This window comes from Oryctolagus cuniculus, chromosome 5 (genome assembly GCF_051225735.1).
Source record: "Oryctolagus cuniculus isolate XC-2025 breed Fujian yellow rabbit chromosome 5, ASM5122573v1, whole genome shotgun sequence".
Taxonomy (NCBI): domain Eukaryota; kingdom Metazoa; phylum Chordata; class Mammalia; order Lagomorpha; family Leporidae; genus Oryctolagus; species Oryctolagus cuniculus.
The window spans coordinates 161,650,805-161,666,859 of record NC_142871.1 but is presented as its reverse complement, the minus strand read 5'-3'; positions in this window follow the sequence as shown (position 1 = coordinate 161,666,859).

Below are 16,055 nucleotides of genomic sequence, written 5' to 3'. Positions count from 1 at the left end.
GGTCACTTGACATCCTTCTATGTGAATGATGGAACCAAATGCTGTAAGAAGAATGCAAGCATTTTTCCTGCTATGGGGACATAGTTTTGAGGGGCTTAATGCAGTTATCAACCAGAGAGAGGGCAGCCCAAAGATATGCTCATGGCAGAGAGAGCTGCCCAGCATCTCGGGAAATGCAGCTTAGTTAGCCAGGGTCCACGTGCACAGAACCAGCATTGCCCAGGGCTACAGAGACCTCCAGGACAATGAGAATGCCCTGGTCTCTCTCTGCTGTAGGAATGTTTGGGCTGCCATCCTCACGTAAACCGTCTGAAGCCCTGACTCGTCTGCAGCTTTCTATGGTTCCTATAGAAAGATTCCTATATAAGGAACCTATATATGATTCCCATATAAGAGGTTGCAGCCTCTTATATTGGAGCAGAGCATTTTCTGAAGAGAACATTCAAGCATTACTCATCTAACCACTCAATACCACATTCTTCAAAAAGGTGAATGTGGAAACAGCAAATGCTTTAATGCGCTTGAAGTCATTCTCACCAGTCTCTCTTTAAGCCCATCGAAATAAATTCTTACTAATTTGCCTGAAAGGCTCATGTACACAAGGTACATGCTGAATTTTCACATTAATGTAGTGCTTGTCTACTTTTGATGACTTTTGTTTATATAAAATATCCCCAATCTATATATTACCATATAATACACAATTTATTAAGTGCTAACATAATGTATTTTATTATCCATCAATTTGGAGAGAAATGGTTTAAACAGTGAGCTGCTATGAGACCTACTAAGTTATAGAGAGGCCAAAATGAAAGAAAAATGTATATTATTTCTTTCACCTTTGCTTGCTGGTGATCTATTTGTGTGTGTGTGTGTGTGTTTCAGTTTTTGAGAGACAAATAGGCAACACTTCTTAGGTACAATAAAATTTTTCAAAGTAATTCACTCAAAAGACAGGTATGGGAGTAACTTGGTCCTACAGACTAGGTCTGAAACGTTGGACAGTCACCTCAAATGTCATTTCTTTTCCTGCAAGACAGTTTGGACTAACTGATATTTAATGCACTTTTCTGTTCTAATTTTGTACGATTTTTGTATTATATTGTCATAAGCTTGGGGATCACAGAAAGTTACAATTCCTTTAACCTCACACACATTCTCTAGAGGTCAGGGAGAAAGTGAAGCAGCCTCTTGTCTCAAAGGGGGGTTAATTGTAACTGGCAGGCAAAGGTGGATTCACCTCCCCTGCTGGCTAAACAGGGCCTGCTACAAATTGCTGTTAGGTCACAAAGCACATCCTTGCCAATAAAAGTTGGTGGCCTTGTGATGCTTGCCAAAGAAACTATATTTGTATGACATAATCCCTTTTATCAACATTATTTATTGAAACAAGTACTTTTTATTATAGATTAATGACAGTGACAGATATAAAGTATTATTTTATTTAGGAATCTTATCCATTTTTCTTCTATCTTTTCCACCTTAACAAAAACTTAATAAATTAACTTTAATTCACACATTCACAGCTGTAAGTGGAGAGTAAAGCTATCTCAATAATGGACTACAAATTTCAGTATTGTTCATCTTGAGTCAAAAATCATAGTATAAAGAAAGCAATCAGAATCATCTTTTTAGCACATGTTTGGCAGAACTGTGTGTAATTTCAGTAACACAGGCAAGGAAGTCCTATCTCTACTACATTTAAAGGATGCTGTTCATTCTGCAGAAACGGAGGCATTATTAGGAATATCATACACCTGCCATCTCAGTGAATATCTTCAAAATTTCCATGCACCAAAATAGCACATATGTTATATCTACGAGAGCCTGAAGACCTAAACTCTAGTATCGGTTCCTCCATTTTCTGTCATATAACATGGAATAAATGAGTTGCTATCTTTGCTTATTGATTAGCAAAATGAAAGGCAATTGGGAACATTTTTGTGTAAACACTGGGAAAATTAGTAATGTCCAGACAAACGTAAGGTGTTGCATTGGCATATAAATCAATACCCACCATGACAGGGGGCAGCACTGTGGTATAAACAGTACAGTTGCCACCTGAGACTGGCATCCCCTATGGGCTCCAGTGCAGGTCTTGACCTGCTGCTCTGCTTCCAATCTCACTCCCCGCTAATGGCCTTGGAAACCAGTAGAAGATGGCCCAAGTGTTTGGACCCCGTCACCCATGTGGGAGACCTTGAAGAAGCCCCTGGCTCCTGGTTTCGGCCTGGCTGAGTGCTGGCCATTGTGGCTATCTAAGGAGTGCTACCAGATAGGAGATGTGTCTGCCTGTTTCTTTCTCTTTCTCTCTCTCTCTCTGACTCTGACTTTCAAATAAATAATTAAATCTTCAAAAAGAAATATCTACTATGGCTATCAAATTATATCGCGATGGACACTGGTTCATTGGGAAAATATCTTTTATTCTGCAGATGATTTTATTCATTCTATCTTCAGCCTACTTGGATAACTTTAAAAAAGCAGCATAGCCAGTTTTACACTGTGTTGCCTGTGTAAGGTTATTTCACTAATAGGATTAATTAATATTAATTCATAATATCTTCTTTAAACTCCATGAGAACCACAGGTGGGTCTGAAAGCATCTTATTTAGATTTGATCAAAATTTCCTTCAGAAAAGGGGAGTGAACACTGCATTACATTGGCCTCCTGTGGGTGAACACTCCCTTAGGTGTAGGAAAATCTTCCTGGGATAAGAGGGTTAGTACATTTACTCTGGTCCAACCTGAGCCAGTTTATTAAAGGTATCTTTGTTCTTTATGACACCAACAATCTTCTATCTTGGGATGGTATCTGCCATAATCAGTTTTTTACAATTTAGTCTTTGGCACATGTTGTTTATGTTATGTTGTCTTGTATACCATACTATAATTGGTTAGTATTTCGTTGTTGTTATTCCTTAATCTCTTGGGAGACTTCTTTCTTAGAGAAAACAAATCTGAGACAAAACAAATTTTATTTTATTTTCTGGCAAAGCTGGAGAAAAATGCAAGTTTGGTAGTATCATGAAATTGTAATTGTGTGGTTAAACTTTGAAGTGTAATACAAGGCTTTGTGAAGAGAGAGACAGATTTCATTGGCTGAAAAGGTTCATTTCCTGTATCTGCAAAAATATATTCTACTGAGGAGGCTTGTGGGAGGCATTTTTATCAAATTTATGAAAGGACATATACTTTGGTAGAGATGTAAAAGTAAGTATGTCACAGCTCTGAAGAAATATATGAATCATGTGCTTCATGGTGAGGGGCATTGGTGAAGTACACATTGTTAAAATTTCCACAATTATGTGGGAAAATAAGTCTGAGAAACTGTACTGTCATGTTACTATCTGGTGAACCACAGTTTTCAATGTTTCCAAACTTTTCCTATGGAACAAATTTTTCATTTCTTGGACACAACATGAATTCTCTCAGGGCTGGAAAGAGAGAAGGAGAGAGGGAGTTTGGATAACACACAGCATAGAAGGACTATATTCCAGTTTTCTACGACAGAATGGGGAGATTTTACTTCACAATTATCTATTATATATTTTGTGAACCAATAGAAAGAGAGCTCAAAGGCATCACACATAGAGTAATGAAAAGGGAGGCAAATGCTAATTACTCTGGTGTGATCAGTAGACATGATATAAATTTATTGAATTATCACACTGTACCCCAAAGATATGTATGATTATTAAATGTTTAACCTGATTTTAACATGCATATTGAATATACCTATCAAATGATCATACTGTATTCAACAAGTCTACAAAAAATAAACAATAATGAATATTTTTTAAGAATTGAAATTTTGGGGGCCACTGTTGTGCAATGGACTAAGCCGCAGTCTTTGACACCGGCATTCCATATTGGAGGACTGGCTCAAGTCTCGGTTTCTCTGTTTCTAATCCAGCTCCCTCCTAATGTACCTGAGAAAGCAGCGGAAGATGGCCCAAGTATTTAGGCCCTTGACACCCACGTGGGAGATCAAGATGGAATTCTAGGCTCCTGTGTTTGTCCTGGTCCAGTACCAGCCATTTCAGCCATTTAGGGAGTGTACCAGTGGATGGAAGATCTCTTTCTCTCTGTCTCTTCCTGTCACTCTGCCTGGATGGAAGATCTCTTTCTCTCTGTCTCTTCCTGTCACTCTGCCCTTCAAATAAATAAAATAAACCCTGAGAAAAATAATTTTTTAAATAATTTCTGATCTTTCAAATTGTGTGAATGGTGCTATTTACACAATTGATATTCAATAAATGATCTTCTTGATTCATGCAGATACTTTAAGTGGTCTTTCATGGCTCCAGCAGGTCAAGTATGGCTTGAGTTCTTGATTTACTTATAGCAAGAGGTTAAGCATATGGAACGGACTTACATGAGAAACACGGATGATGTACATTGAATAAAGTAGCCACTTTGCTGAACTGGATATTTTTTCCAAGGACAAAGCAAAACAGCAAAGTTGTACAGCTTAGTAATTTTATTTGTTTTTTTTTTTTTCCTTCTTTTTATACAGATCATTTGGTTGATCAGAAGGACACGATGTTTCCTTTGCTCTTAGCCTGAGTGACAGATTTTCTAAAATCATTACTTGTCATGTTTGCTTTGTATTTGTTGAAATTTCAAAAAATCTCTTTGTCAATATGCATCTGGGAAATTTTCAATGCACCAGGCACATCCCGATCTGGTGTGTGTTGACTGAGATGTGTGAGAGATTTACAAAGTACTGGTGTCCAGAGAGGGTTAAGGTTTTCTATCCTATTTCTTACCCATAGCTCCAGTGAAGAGCAAGGAGAGAACATTCTTGGAAAATGGAGGTGTAAGAAAGTCTTGAAACACTGCGCACTCGTGTCTGAATTTAGCCCAGCTTTCACAGAAAGACTCGTAATTTCTGGATTGACTACAGAAGCTCACAGTGTGTAAAAGGCCCCCTATAGGAAGAAAATTATCTTGCCAAGATGATACAAGGCCATAAAGAAATGTGCCAACCTGTGTGTGCCAAGACATCGAAAGCAAGTTCACCTCCCACTGAATCCAGTGAACAACCTTGACAGGATTCAGTGGCCAGCCTGGCTCAGTTATCATCTACGGTACTATGTCATAATACAGTGCATTCAAGTCCACATGAGTTACAATCACAATTAACTTGTCAGGTGAGATTTTTGCTCCTGAAATGGTATCAAGCATCGTTGGTATTCCTCGCTCCAAGGCAGAATCAGTGGCTGATAAATGGGGAAGTGTAGCAGTGTGCTTTAGTGAGCTACAACTCACCATTTCTCCTGATGGCTTTCCCCTCGGAACATCTTGGTAAAAGCGGTGCCTTGGACAACTCAAATAGTTGGGGGCCCTTTGGAAAGGCTAGCCTACTCTGGGTTCATCATTCCCAACTGCCAATGTATTCAAGCCTCAGAGGCGGGCTGGTGGAAAGTGATTAGATACACCCGTGAAGTCAGCAGGTTCCTGGTCTAGGTGGAAAGTAATTCCAAGCTCTCCGCACAGCGGCAGTCAAGACAGACCCCAGCCCTACTCCCTCGGACTGTTCCTCCCCTACCCAGGAATTCAGCTCAATTGCTGACCTCAGTTAGCTTGCTCTGAACTGGACATGAAGAAGGTAATCAAACACTTGTTATGGACAGTTATTTCTGGAAGATAATCGTGTCAGCATTACGGCGTACCATTTCATTCTCTGCTGAGGGTCTTGAGCTTCCGTGGAGTTGTTTAGAATCCCTTTAAGACTCAATTGTGTCTAGATGCAGCACCTTTGGGAAAAGAAACATCACTTAGTATTTTACTGAATACTTTAGTGGTATTGGAATAAGAAACGAGGAAAATGATATTGAGAATAAACTCCTTACAGACTAAAAATATTATCTTTTTGTAATGCTCATGAATCACATTTGAAAAATGATAATTTTTGGAAAAATATTTTGAGGGACATGTATTTTCAAGTTTACCCTTAGTTTCTTGTTAATTTAGTCAATATTTGCATATTCATATATGTAAAAGTTCTGCTTATCACCTTATTTCCGTTCCTCCCCAGAGATAACCCATGTCATCAATTTGACATGCTGCTTGTAGTCTTTTAGAGTGCATTTCACAATAAGGTCAAAAATTGCCATTCAGTTATTTTTCCTTTTAACCTGGGATCAGCCCAGGACATTCAATATAAAACCTTAACTACACACTTAGCATTTTTGAACATCAAACTAATATTCTTGAAGTCAAGCAATATTTTGGGTTCTTTCAAATTAAAAACCTAAAAAAAAGTAAGAAAGTGAAGCAAAAGGAGGGTCAAGGCCAGTTATTAAGTTGGAACAATTTACATTTTTAATAACTTTGAGAGGTTAAGAAGTGTCATATTTTAACTGAATATCTATCAACTCCTCAGTGTCTGTTTCTTTCTCTATTTGCATAAGCAATTGACAGCTCATTAAGAGCTCATTAGGAACAGTGAAGATCCTGTGATCAGGGGAAACAGAAAGAAAAATAGGGCATTTCTAAGAAGGAAATCTTCATTTGTGAATTTCCTCCATACCTCACAAGAATACAAAATAAGTCCATGATGTCTGATGATGAAGGCAAGTGAGCTATGTATACTTACAAAGTTCAAAAAGACAATAAGATAGACATTCATTACACCTGAGCCTGTTTATCCTAAAGAAGATGACATGGGTGATAGTATCCATAATTCCATAATCATGCCTTTATCATGAAAGAAAAAGCTAAAAAATTTTGACATCCAAAATTGAATTTTCCTTTCTTTATGTAGATAGATAGACCTAGATGTAGATATAGAATAGAAACAGATACAGATATAGCTATAGATTCAGATACACACACGTCTTTAAATTTTAGATGGTTATAACTCTGAAAAACCAAATATATTATTTAGGAGTAATCTATATGTGAAATATTGTCTATGCTTCTTCCTGTAGAATGTGTTCAGAATATAAATTAGTTCTTTTCTACTTGCTAATACTCTTTTGACCCAAGCAAAATAGACAAAAATCAGATCTCCTCTGAATAAATGTTTGCTTGATACTTTCAAATCTCTAGGTACCAAAAGCCAATTGTAAAAGGAAAAGCAAGTGCACAGTGGTTTGCTGGCTATTCTTTTGCCTTTTGTATTGCATTTTGTAAAACACATGAATGCAAAACACCTTTAAAACACTCCGGGATCGATACAAAGGAAGCAGCAGTGGGAGCACATTTATTCCTGCGTTATTTGATTTCAGGCTGCAGTTTTGCTTGACCAGATGTTGCAGAGTTTCAAAGTCAGATCTGTTCATCCCCTGACTGTCAGCGGAAGGCCTTGTGTTTGTTAGCACTGAAAACTCCCATCAACCACTATATTTGGGTATTTGCATTTTATGACCTCGTTCTTTTTGGAAAAGAAGGTGAGAAAGAGCAAATGTAAGCATTTGTAAGGCCATGTGTGGCTCATCCCCTTCCTCATCAGTGTTGCTTTATGGACTTTAGAAGAAAAAAAAGAAGTGAGAGGTTCTGCTTGTACGTTGGCCTCCGTGTGCTCTTCATTGGGATATGTTTCAATGCCCAATTTGAGTTCAATGGCACGTCCTTTGTAACATAAAATACAACATGGTGTGCTCAAGCAAAGTAAGGACACATACACCCAGGTCCTTTCAGCGAAAATGGTGAGTTCAGCCTGGCCTCGCTGTGTGGCAGTTCCTTCCCTTTCTTTTCTTTCTCTGTGACAAGCAGCCATTGTCCCCTTGGTGAGATCTGCAATATTACTTTGACCCCAGCCCATCAATCTGCCTCAATTGGATAATGATCTGTAATCACTTTCTTTCAGGGGGGTCTATAAATTTGCCAAGGCCCCATTCTTTTCTGAAGGACTCCTTATGTTCGCTCCCATTTGTGCAAATGTGCTCTCTTTCACAGGGCTAAATAGCCATGCACATGGTCCATTCTGTGGCGAGGCACCGGTGGGTCTCTGTTGATTTTCCACGCTCCAGTCTCTTAAAGGAGACTAAGTCTGACATGCAGGGACACGGCGGGGGGTGGCCCAAGCCAGGCCACATCACAGGCAGCCTCTTTTCTCATTAAGACTGACCCATCATAGGTCACCCTGTGCCACCCTTGTAATCAATGAGCTTAATGTTTAGTAGAAAACAAGTTAGGAGGAAAGCAGCAGGGAGGTGGAAGGAGACAGGGAAACGCATGGCACACAGAGAAATGCATCACTCCTAAAGTTTAGGCGCACACTTTACCAGCAAAGGGAAAAAGGAACTCAAATAGCACGTGTGGATTTCTCAAACCAACCATCCCGGTGTTGTTTGTTTTCTGTGAAGCATAGAAAATCTTAGACCAGACTTCTTGAAAAAAAAAAAAAAAAGAAAGAAATCTCACTGATTAGAATGAAAGACTCCGTAACAGAAGCTCAAGCTGCACTCCTGGGGAGCCATGTGGTGAGGACAAAGGTGATTGAAGTTCATGAGCACTGGGTGGCTTCAGAGTGTTATAAGGGTTGGGATTAAGATTACACAGACCCAAAAGAGACTCATGACCACAGCCAAAGGGAACAAATAAATAAGGAAAATAAAGAAAACATCTCCCCCAAAATCGAACCAAACTCCAAGATGTCATCTAACCTGCTCCCATGTTCAAAGTTATAAAGGGCTGTTGGTCATCCCGTTCCATTTCTAACACTAGAGAACATTAGTATTGCATTTCTGCAGGAGAAAGACTGTCTCTCTGCATGGTGTAAGGCATCAAAACCAGCACACATTAATCAAGACGAGTGTTCATGAACAGAGAAGCCAGATTGGCAGAAAGATTCTGTCCTTTGGACAATACGCATCGGGAGTGACAATGATTTTCAAGAAGGCAATCATGAAAATTCTCTGTCATCAGTTTCTAATTTTTAGCAGACCAATGATGCTTTTGTTAGGAGGTTCGGGGAAGGCAGTCGGGGCAGACAGTAAAGTGTATTTCAAGCCTGTCAATGGAACATTTGAGAAAAACCAACAATGGGAAACTTTGCATTTTAGTGCTTTCCCTCGTCCTGTTAAAAAAAAATGCCTAGTTTAATTCTCACGATCCTGTGCTGCTGGATTCAAACTCTTAAACACTTAAAATTGATTTATAACATAAATATATTTACTTATACATGTACACATACAGAAACTACATAAAATATCAATGTAGATTTGGAGCTTTCATTGCATAATTATAAAATACATAGCTATCTAACTAAAATACTGAAAAATTGATATTTGTGATTGAAATATTGAAGCCAAGCATTCAAAAGGAGACTTCGCTATTTTAAACCAGTATGGTCATGCCGTGAAGCAGGGATTACACAGGCCTGATGGAACTCTTAGAGGTGACACGGTCAACACGAAAGTGTCATGAAGTCTCACACCAACAGTGCTTCAGTGTCTCAGTGAGGGTATAATGCTCACAGGGACTCAAGGCAGATTGTATCACAGGATGTCTAACTGCTTTTCAAAGTACTTTTTCATCTTTTCAAAGGCCTCTGCTGTGAAAATTCTATAAAATACTTGCATATCAGAAAAGTCTTTTTTGGGTACATAGAAATAAGTTTTTGTGCCTAAAATTTGTCACCCGCCACTGAAGAAAACACTCATTCATGGATCATAATTGAACTTATCAGAGTGCGTGTTTGGTGTAGCCATTAGGGTACCACTTGGGATGCTGCATTTCATATCAGTGTGCCTCCTCTTCTGTCCAGCCTCTGCTTTCTGCTAATGTGCACCCTGTGAGGCAGCAGGTGAAGGTTCACCTACTTGGGTCTCTGCCACCCACATGGGAGACCTGGACTGAGTTCCAAGGTCTGAGCTTCGGTTTGGCCCAGCCCCGCAGTTGTGGATATTTGGGGAGTGAATCAGTTGATGAAAAATTTCTCTCTCATTCTCTTGCCTTTAAAAAAAATTTTAGGCCAGCGCCGCGGCTCACTAGGCTAATCCTCTGCCTGCGGTGCCGGCACCTCGGGTTCTAGTCCCGGTCGGGGTGCCAGATTCTGTCCCGGTTGCCCCTCTTCCAGGCCAGCTCTCTGTTGTGGCCAGGGAGTGCAATGGAGGATGGTCCAAGTGCTTGGGCCCAGCACCCCCATGGGAGACCAGGAGAAGCACCTGGCTCTTGCCTTTGGATCAGCGCCGTGCGCTGGCCGTGGCGGCCATTGGAGGGTGCACCAACGGTAAAGGAAGACCTTTCTGTCTCTCTCTCTCTGTCCACTCTGCCTGTCAAAAAAAAAAAATTAAATATTTTATTTATTTGCGAGGTAGAGTTACAGAGAGAGGGAGAGACAGAGAAAGAAATCTTTCATCTTCTGGTTTATTCCCTAGATGGCCCCAGTGGCTGGAGCTGGGTTGATCCAAAGCCAGGAGTCAGGAGCTTCCTCCAGGTCTCCCACATGGATGCAGGGGCCCAATTAGCTGGGCCATTTTCTACTGCTTTCCCAGGCCATAAGCAGAGAACTGGACAGAAAAGGAGCAGCTGGGAAATAAACCAGCACCCATGTGAGATACCGGCGCTGCAGGCAGAGGCTTAGCCTACTATGCCACTGCTGGCCCCTCGAAGAAATTTTTTTTTTAAAAATTAAACAAAAAAAAAATTGACCCCAATGTATCTAGAAAAGGTTTTGTATCTATATTAGAAAGATAATTATTTTAGATATGGATAAAAGCATTTTCTTTTGTTTATAAAATGTCATGTATAAAAACAACTGGACAGTTCTAAGTACTAAAGTCAGAGACATATTTAGGAAGTGTTGCTATTGCCCTGTCCATTGAATAGTGTGTCACATAACTGTTCAAATGAAAGAATGTGTTATGAGTGCCTAAAATCCCACTTCAGCTTTTTTTTTTTTTTACTGGTTCTGTGGTAATTATGAAGGTTTTTTTATTTCTTTTTATTTTTTTAACTTTTATCTTATAAATATAAATTTCCAAAGTGCAACTTTTGGATTATAGCAGCTTTTCCCCCCCATGTCCTCCCTCCCATCCGCAACTATCCCATCTCCCACTCCCTCTCCCATCCCCTTAGTAATTATAAAGTTTTAAGAATGTTTATAAAGGCCGATTTTATATACCTTTTTTCTAAAAAGGATACTTTTTCTAACAATATGTTGTGCATTGGTAGGAAAAAACAGAATCAGCGTAAGTTTTTAAACTTCCAAGAAATATTGACACTTTACACTGTTTGTAGTTTTAACTGATGCAATAACTATTAATTTATTATTTAGAGTTTTTCATATTATCTTCTACAAAGTGCCTTTTAGATATAGATAGAAAACTGAAAAGTATAAAATTAGAAGCCAGGGCCGGCGCTGTGGCGCAGTGTGTTAAAGCCCTGGCCTAGTCCCAGCTACTTCTCTCTGATCCAGCCCTCTGCTGTGGCCTGGGAAAGCAGTAGAAGATGGCCCAAGTCCTTGGGTCCCTGCACCCATATAGGAGACCAGGAAGAGGCTCCTGGCTTCAGATCGGCACAGCTAGCCGTTGCAGCCATCTGGAGAGTGAACCAGCAGATGGAAGATCTCTCTCTCTCTCTCTCTCTCTCTCTCTCTCTGCCTCTCCTCTCTCTGTGTAAATCTGACTTTCAAATAAATAAAAATAAATCTTAAAAAAAATTAGAAGCCATTCTTCTATCTTTTTTTTTCTCCCTCTGAAAAGGCAGAGCCCAAGGTGTCTATGGATTAATCTTGGCTCCCATAGAGAGGGCATAAAGTCACAAATACAAAAACCATGGCTTCTGCTAATGGTGCTGCTGAAAATTTATTTTTTCTTGGGACAAATGAACAAATTGAAATGTAGAGAAGCCTTTCTGATGTCCCCTTCAGCGTGATTTCAACAGGGGTAAAATAATCCCCACAGCTGTAGTGGGCAGCGATATTTGTCTTCTCCTTGTAACCTTGGTTAGCCCCTTTTGAGACAATCTTACGATGTTGTTGGCTGCTTTATTTATCAGCTTGCTTTAACTAATTGGGGTTGAAAATGGATGAATCATTAATTGTTGTGACAATAAAAAAGCAGAATTTTATAGATTTAGTGATTTGATCCTGATGTCAACTTGAACCAAGTTTGAATTCTAGTTTCATTTTTTTCCCCCTGTTTGAACATCAGGCAAGCTAATGTGAGTCTGCACACTTCAAAGACAACAGTCTATACATAGGAATAACCACGGACCTCCCTGATTGTAGTATGGATAACTGAAATACTGCACAGTAGTCCTCCCTCTCACATGTGGAATATGTCTAAGATGTGCGGTAGATGCTTGCTACACTGACAGTGCCAAACACTGTGTTTACTATCTTTTGTCCCATGCATACATGCCTATGAGAAAGTTTAATTTATGAATTAGACACAATAAGAGATTAATAGCTGATACCAATATAGCATAATAAAAGTTATGTGAATAAGGTCTCCCTCTCTCAAAAATCTGACTGCACTGTACTGTTTTCATACTTGTTCTTGTGAGGATGTGAGATGATAAAATGACCCATAATGAGATGAAATGAGTGAGGTGAAAGATGTAGGTGTTGCAATGTAATTTTATGCTTCTTTGTAAAGGTTTATTGGAGGACGTTAGTGGTGACACCAAGGTAGTCAATATAACTGAGACAGACGTGGACGGCTGATGGGCAGCTAGCACACACAGGAATGATACACTGAACACAGGGACGATTCACATCCCAAGACAGATACAGTGGGACGATCCACGTGAAGCGCAAGTGAATTTTTTTTTAACTTTCTGGAGCATTTTATTAAATATTTTCAGACCACAGGTGAGTGAGAAAATATGAAAAGTAAAACCAAAGATATGAGAGACTTGGAGACTGGAAACATTTACTTAGCTTCTAATACCACATTTTCCCATGATACGTATCCACCATGATTAATATAATTATACTCCTGTGAAATACTTTTTAGTGTACCACTGTGAAAGATTGATAATTGTACAACTACAAGAGTGGGGTGTGGTGCTATACTATAGTAGACTAGTTTTATTTTTTTTCTGTATGGTATACTAAACAGAACCATATTAGTTTTCCCACACAGCCTGAGTCTTGGCTTGGTGGGTGGCTTTTTTCTGAGCCAGTTCACCTAACTCATTTTTGTAGTGAAGCCCAGTATTACCTGCTAGACTTGATATCCATTAAGAGTGTAGGACTATATATTTTGCCACAGCAGCTGGCATCTAATTAAGTCCTGTTATTTATGGAGTGAATGAATATGTCCTCGTGATTTTATCCTGTTTACAGAGAGATGTAGAAGAGCATTCTTCAACCTCCCTGAAATATGAAAAAGTCTAAAGACTTCTGGCTGTTTATAGAAGGTTATTCTTGAATCCATGTTTAGAGACATGTCTGATCATCTTAAATATTCTTAGTAAATTAGCATGTACATCTACTTGTAAAATGTTGGCAGGTGATGAAATATAAAGTTAACCATAAGGTGAAACACTGGAACAAGAAAAGAAGGGATAAAGAGAGAAAGAGGACAGATCCAAAGTTATATTGTGATTTTCACAGAAAAAAATACCTAGGCTGGTGCCACTTCCCTGATTCAGAATAAGAACTGTGGAAGATGCAGGGAAAAGCATAGCAGATTGGGAGGCTTTTATTTGGTGACTTGCTTTTTACGATATGCATTTTGTGTAAAATGGTTTAATGTTAAACTTGAGGGTCTATTTATTTTCATATCTTAAGAATGATTAATTTTAATGTATTGTGAACTTTGGGATGGCTCAGTAGAATTATATCATAAAATATGGAATGAAATTTATATGCATGAAAACATGTTCTGTCTCCTTCTTTTCTTCCCTCCTTCCCTCCTCTTTCTCCTCCCCTCCCTTCCTCCTTCCTCCATTGTTTTATTCATGGTGGGTACTGAGGTTATTTCTGATGTTGTAATATTAAAATGTCTAACTCTTATGTATATGTTGTCTCACGCTTTTAAAATGTGCATCAGTTACGGCTTTCAAATGGGGATTTTTGAATCAAAGAATAAATGAATATGTTTTTGGGAGTTACTTCTTCATGGCCATTTAGCATTTCCATCAGTGATAACTGAAAATGTGTGCTTCCTTAAAACTTCACCAACACAGTAACTGTCAAGGTTTTGAACTTTTGTTAATAGTTTCGGTATTTTCTTATTACAAATTTGTGCATATTTCCTGTAGACTGAATTTGTGATTTTCAAAAATTTTCACCTCTTAAACGTTGTCATTCTTTTTACTCCATGTTAAAAAAAATCTTTATGTATAGGGAAATTCACCCTTTATCAATAACAAGTGCGGTTTTTCTCAGTTTATCACTTGTCTTTGTATATGAGGCTTTAAATTTATTGATGCAAACCCAAGGTATTCATTTTTATGTAGTTGAACCTAACAATCTCTTATCGTATTGAGTCTGGATTATCAACTGTGACTCCGGCCGTGAAGACATTCATTCTGAGGACACACCTCCCCCAGGCTGCTCACTGTAACTGCTCATGCAGGAGACACCATGACTGGTTGATCAACTGGCAGTGGGATTCCACCACCAGGAAGCTTTGGCCTTGGGAGTCTCCATCAGCCACAACTTGGGTGGAACAGCCCTGTAGTTGGACAACCTGCCTACATTTCCTTCCCTCTCTTTCTCCCTTCCACATTATCATATCTGTATATTGGCCTCAAAACTCCCTTTAATTCTCTTCTCCCCCTCTTTATTCTTCAAGGCTATTTTTCCAACAAATCTTTCCTTAAAACATGTTGGTCTCAGCTTAACATTTTACAAAAGTTTGAGGCACAGTATTTTATAATCCAAGAACATAGATACCTTTACATCTTTCCACACATTTCCCTCTGTCTCATTTTGATGAAGCTGAGATACAGTAAAGGTAGTTGTACATAATAGAGTGTGTATTTACCTGTGCCTTTTATGAAAAAGAATCCATTTGATTTCCCCATTATGTGAGTATTTTATACTGTCAGGGAAATTTCTACCAATTCTTATTTTGTTTAGTGTCATAACAAGTTTTCTATTGAATTTTGTTTATGGTTGGTAGAATTATGTGATTTTCCCCATAAGTTAAATAGTGAGTTTTACTAATGGATTTCTAATTTTGAATCATTCCTAAAAGATAGCCTATTCTCTTAAGTTGTGTTATTTAATGTACTATTAAATTTGTTTGCTAATATTTAATTGAGATTTTTATATCAACATTCATTAAGTAAGATTGGTGTGTGGTTTTGTTTTTATGTAGTAAATTTCTCAACTTGAGGCAGCCATCTTACACTATCTTTGCTTTAACAATTTTGCATAACAGTCAAGATTCCCATGTCTCATATCTGAGTGCTTTGTGTTCCTGGCTGCCGCTTCCTGCCAATGCAGACTTGGGAGGCCCCAGCGATGGCTCCAGTGATTGGGTTCCTGTCATCGATGGGGGAGGCCTGGATAGAATTGCCAGCTCTGGGCTTTGGCCCCAGCCCAGTTGTAACCATTGCAGGCATTTGGGGAGTAAACCAATGGATGGGAGTACTCTCTCCCTCTCTCTCTCTCTATTCTCACTCTCTCAGTCTTTCTATCACTCAAAAAAATCAGATTTTCCTGTTTGTATTTGCTGAATAAAATTAAGACTATCTGGTCTTTGAGTATTTAAGACCAGATGCCTGTGTGGGGGTAATTCTTTGAAAAAGTGTTGTGTGTTACATGGAAATAGTTACATTTCTGTATTCTAGTTCTGTGAGTTAATTTTATTAAAGTATTTTTTCCTAGGAAATTATCCATTTTTGTTTTTCAAATTTATTTTTTATGAGGAGAGGATTATGACTTTTTTCAACATTCTCTTTTCTCTAATGTATATTCCTCCAAACCCACCCTCTTCTGTGTATTTGTTTTTTTTTTTTTTAATTTTTTTGTTTTTTTATTGGTGGGGGGAACCAGGGAGTGAGGGAATTATGATTGTCTTCTTGGAACTGTACCTATGGAATGCATGAAATCTGTTCTCTTTATATTAATACAAAATTCTTAAAAGGAAAATAAAAGATTTGTTTGTTTATTTCATAGGCAGAGTGACAGAGAAACA